At 33.0% G+C, this 5517-nt stretch overlaps 2 long non-coding RNA genes across 2 annotated transcripts; one reads left to right on the plus strand and one right to left on the minus strand.

The window, feature by feature from the left end:
• Positions 1-310: 310 nt before the first annotated feature.
• On the plus strand, positions 311-735 carry LOC18594840 (uncharacterized). Its single transcript, XR_001928632.2, has 3 exons — positions 311-426; positions 509-607; positions 698-735. It is a non-coding gene; the product is annotated as an uncharacterized LOC18594840 (long non-coding RNA).
• A 628-nt stretch (positions 736-1363) lies between these two features.
• LOC148761819 (uncharacterized) lies at positions 1364-4771 on the minus strand. Its single transcript, XR_016027518.1, has 2 exons — positions 2264-4771; positions 1364-1843 (listed from the first exon to the last, which is right to left on the minus strand). It is a non-coding gene; the product is annotated as an uncharacterized LOC148761819 (long non-coding RNA).
• Positions 4772-5517: the final 746 nt, after the last annotated feature.

Below are 5517 nucleotides of genomic sequence, written 5' to 3' on the forward strand. Positions count from 1 at the left end.
TGGTTTTACTAAAAAATCTAACAGCATAAAGACAAAGTAACCAAAATAATAAAAAAATTAGTCGCGTACATGTCACAAAGAAACCATGTTAACCTATTTTCATGTTAGTGGAGTTACATATTTAATTATCCTCCACGTCAATATTAAGCATTAGAAAGCTAGGTGGGCCTTTTTGATTAATAAGAATGTCAACATATTTCGTGCTCTAGAAAGTGAATTTATAAAAGAATGGTCGGTTATCGTACGACATCCTGGAAGAAATGGCACGTTTGAAGGATAGTCGAGCGATTTCTTTTTGTAATGCAGCCAGTGTCCTTATATTGACTTACATGAGTTCATTCTCATTTTATTACCTTTTCTCGTCACTTTCTCTCTTATTTTCTTTGTTTTAATTTTATCATCTACGTGATCAGCAAGCAGTTTATGGTACTTGTTTTCTCTCCTGGAATCTTGCAAGAAAATAATTCTATTTTTTATATTCAATAAAAATTGACTCATGACTTTGCAGAAGGGGGAAAACATGAAGAATTTCGTGGGTGGAGAAATGGAAACTGGACCCGAAGTGTCCCGAAAGAAACATCGCAGGGCAAGGAAACCCAAGTTTGAGGTAGTTTCATAATTTACTGGAAAATTCTTCCTGATCTTGGACTTTGTCTCTTGATATTTACTTTTTCGTTTTTGTTTCGATTCTATTTAGGTTGGCAAACCAAAGCTCGTTAATGATAAGAAGAAAAAGGATAAGAAAGTGAAGCAGGTAGTTGCGACCCAGATGGCCAAGCTAGGCCTGGAGGCGTTTCCGCTGATATTTGCTGAAATTAAGGAAAGTAATCGCCGGTTGAAACACCTGAACTCTAAGATCGATGGTTATGTTCTTGATAAGCTAGCTGCTTGGGATGCTGAAGACGAATTAAGGCGTTTGAGCATTTGATCTATCTGGTTGGTTTGCACTAAACTTTGTTTGTTTGCGATCTGTTTTGTTGTTTGAATTCTGTGTGAGGGATTTTAATTTCTTCTTCTCTCTGCCACTGTTTTCCAGGGATCTTATCTATCAAACAGCTGGGCTTGCTTATGGTTAATTTATCTATTTATCTATCTATCTATCCAGAACTTAACTGGTGTGTTTGGGATTGAAACATGAATCTGTTTGCACTTTTGATTTCATCTAAATCACTTAATTTGCTTCCACTTTGGGTAATGATTATTTCATCCAATTTTCTGATTATATATTCACTTGCATGCTATCGTTCTGAGTTAGATCAAAAAATGAAGTAGGGCAAATAGGCCATCACACAGCACTTCTACAACTGTGGATTGATTGAGTTCAACATATATAGCATTTCCTAAGACCTTCATGATGCCACAATTAAGAAAAAATTATAGCAGAAAAGAGAGTTTGCATTAATTCATTGAACAGACCTTTTTGTACAGAAACTCCAGAAGTTGAAGTTGACGTACCTTGTTGCCTCACATGCTTCTACATGATGTTTGGGTCATGCATGCATAATATATTATATGAAATAGAGACAATTGACACATCAATCTTCTCTTATCCTATATATATTACCCATTATCATATGCATTTTATGCACCCTAACCTCTCTAGTAATTCTGAAGTATTGATGTAAGAAAGAAGTATCACACAGCCTATTCTTTCCAATAGGACGAGGTTTCCCTTTAGTTGAGCCATCCACATTGAACTTCAGCTCTTCATCCCCACGTGGAACCTATGAAATTCCTCTCCTCAGATCTAACATCCCATCTGGTTTTGGCAGCCAAGGCATCCTCCACCATCCTATTCCTCCATATCAGCATCCTTCTCAGGTGCATTGATCCAAAATTTGGACTTCATTTTAGTTATAAAAACAATTTCATCAACATCCTAGTTCTTGGCATTAAACATCAAATCACTTCTAGCAAGCCAAATCGACCACTTAGTAACCCCACAACAGCTAACCATCTTTTTAGTAGTATTAAATCCTCATAAAACAGTAGTAGTCCCGAAAAACTTAAAGTTGCCACCCATTGAAAGCCCCACCGCTGAAAGATACCACCCCAATATCGCCCGAGAAAACATACAATGAAGGATAATATGCTCATCCACCTCAACCAGCCCACACCACCCACATAGTATATTTTCATCATCAAAAGTAATCCCCCAAGAAGCTAAAAATTCTTTGGTAAGTATACAATTCAACACCACAAGCCACAAGCAACAATGAAGTTTGAGTGGTAAAATAAAGTTCTAAATAGATGCAAACCATACCTTATGCGCTGCTCCACGATTTGGTTCATTCGAGTCAGCATTTGCTTCTTTTCTACTGGGAAGATGATCCTTTTCGTCCTTCACAAACATATCACTAAGCAACTCCATGAACACTCTAAGCAATTCTTCCTCCCAATCATAAAGATGTCTTCAAAAATCAAAGTTCCCACTCCCATTTCCTTCCACATTGCAGCCACCTTCACCTCTTTATTTCTCACAATAGAAAATAGTCTTGGAAAAGACTCTTTCAATGCTACACAGCCCAAATGCCTTAGCATTAATTTCTTAAACAAACTCTCTCTTAGCTGACGATTTGGTTATCAAGTGTTTATGCTTGCGCATAATTTTTCTTTTTTTTTTTTTTACACTAGAGAAAGAATGAAGATTGAAACTTAGCTCTTTAAGTAAGGAATATTGCACTTATCATTGAAACAAAAGCTAGGTTGTTTAGTAGGAAAACGACTTTTTATCTTATGACTAGCCTATAATATTAAGAAAGGGAGGCAGTGTATCCTAATTCCTAAAAATTAGATTAAAACATTCTCTTTTTTTCAACCACCTCTTCCTTACCTACCAAATGTGACATATTGTATCTAAATGATAATTTTAGAGGCCCTATTGGACCAGCAGACCCGTTATCTGCTATTCTTATCTGTTTAGTAAAGACTGGTTGAGCTTCATTAAAGTTAATATTACCAAAAGGAGAAAATAAAGACAAACACCAAAAGAGCTATTGCACTACACACTAGAAAACACTTGTACATAAGTTACAGCGAAGCTCCAAAATACTTACCAAAACCATAGGATTTCATGTGTTCTATTTGTAACACTGAAATTTTCTTTTAACCTGGGGGCAAACAGTGCTAAACTCTTTTTAGTTGGGATTAGGAGTTCGGATTCTTGTTCTTCACTGCCAATGACTTTTATGTAGTATCTTTTGTAAGTGTACAGGTTTCCAATGCCCGGACCAATCATTATATCATAAAAAGTCTATTACAATAAGGAAGAGACTTAGAGTGACATATGGGTCACTGAGACTAATAAAATCATTTAAAAAAAAAACATTAAAATTTTCTTGAGTATGCTATAGTAAACTCCACTGGCACCCAATAAAATCCAGGCAGGTGCCCTCATGTCACTTAAAGTTAAGCAGCCATTCCATGCCCAAACCTAGCACTCACATTAATCTGTCCCTTCATGAACTCAGCTCCATATGAGAGACCAAAGTGATAAAACCCGACTTGAAGCAAACCAGAATCCATCGAAAGAGAGTAAAAGCAACAAAACCAAGCTCCAACAGAATAGAAGAGTGCTGGAGCTTCATTATTAACTTTCCCAAATAACCTCCATTGCGTTCATAATAATCTTGATGATGCATTTCTATAGTGCACAAGAAGCAACAGACAATCCTAAATTCTAGAAAGTAAGTGGCACTTTTTAGCTTTGAAATTTTTAGAAGACTATTTTTTTTTATACGATTGTTTTGGGGATAACATCAAAACCAAAATTAAGATATAATGAAAAAAAATTATATTATTCTTTAATTCATTCGCTTCCACTAGCCTAGATAATTTTTTTGGTCTGCATTATGCCATCTAAAATTTGATCTCTAATTTGCTAGTGAACTAAGTTGGATCACCCTTCCCTAGCTTGCTGACCTTGAAAATTTTTACACATATTCTTCCCTTATCTCTTCTATGCATCATTGATTCTTCAAAGACACTATATTTACTGAAGATCTCACCACTCTTTCTCTTCTCCTTTCAAAAGCATCGTAGGAGAAAGAAGATATTGGCTACTGGCTGCAAGCAAGGGTATATGAGGTGGTATATATTCCTTTATCAGCCAACTATACAATGTGTGTACTTCAATTTTGTACGCAGCTCCTTTTCCTATGATCTCTTCACTAAATCTGCATCAACAAATTTGTCTTAAACAAATTCTGTAATGTTTTTTGTCATAAAAATTTTCTCTCTGGGATCAACAAAATTTTCTTATAGCAGCATACTGGAACAGCACGTTCTTCCTTCTGTCTCACCCTTAATTAGCAATGTCAAGGAATTTGATAATGAGGTTTCAGTTTGGTAGCAAGCTTGCTTTAGGAGGTATAAGTTCAAAGCCTCATCTCTTATCTTATAATTAATCAAGATTTGTGGATATTATATGAAAGGGATTTCATTAATTTGTAATGCTTAAAATGCTGTTAATAGAATTTTGTTATGTTTAATCGTTTTAAAGTTAAACATTGGCATATATTCACCATCATCAAACATGTAATATGTGTTAATATAGAAGTCCCAACAGATAATAATAAATTTATCAAGCAAAACAATTAAAAAACACAAAAACAATATATCCACAATCCCATACACTACCTCCAAGAAAACAGCACCAGAACCTTGAAATCTTTCCCATCTGAAGACCCAACAACTAATTTGAACGAATTCCAATTTTAGAACTCAGATCCTAAAATTAACTACAAATTTATATTAAATAAATTAAATATAATTTAATTTTAGTTTATAAGTGATATACTAAAATAATAGAATTACATGTGTAAATAAATTGAGAATTTTATAATCAACAAAATAAAATTGAATTTAATATTTTGTATATTAAAATTCTTAAATTTTTATATTATAAAACTAACAAAAATTATCATATTGATGTTTAATGGTTGTTAATGCTATAATAAATAACAAAAAATTATTATGAAATACAGAAAGGTAAAAAATAACTACTAAAATATTAAAAAGCCTATGTAATCTTCCAAAAATTTCTCAAATAAACTTCCATTGTTTTATTGTACCCAATTAAATTTATAAAATATTCAAATCTTTCCAAATATAAGCTGACAATTAGTGATTTCTAGCTTGCTATAAGCTGACAATTAGTGTTTATTTATCTCAATTCATAAATTGGGGGATGGGCTTTGTAATAAAATGAACGGGCAGTTTAATTTTGATGCATGACTTTCGTAAGACATGGCTTAGTTTTGTAACAAAAAATTAATAAGCTTATTGCATTTTGGCAATAATAAAAATACTTTTCCAAAAAAAATTTATAAAACATTTTTATGTAATTAAGCTTTTATTTTAGATTAAAACTATTAAAGCAATTATTTTAGTGTCCATAAAACTGTTGTTTTACTATGTGAGTACCATTTAAAAGTTGACATAATAAAATAACAAATTTTAATGAATTTTATTTTAAATAAGGGTTTAATTAATTAAAATTAATATTTTAAGTGTCCA

This window comes from Theobroma cacao, chromosome 7 (assembly GCF_053813885.1).
Source record: "Theobroma cacao isolate CCN51 chromosome 7, ASM5381388v1, whole genome shotgun sequence".
Lineage (NCBI taxonomy): Eukaryota > Viridiplantae > Streptophyta > Magnoliopsida > Malvales > Malvaceae > Theobroma > Theobroma cacao.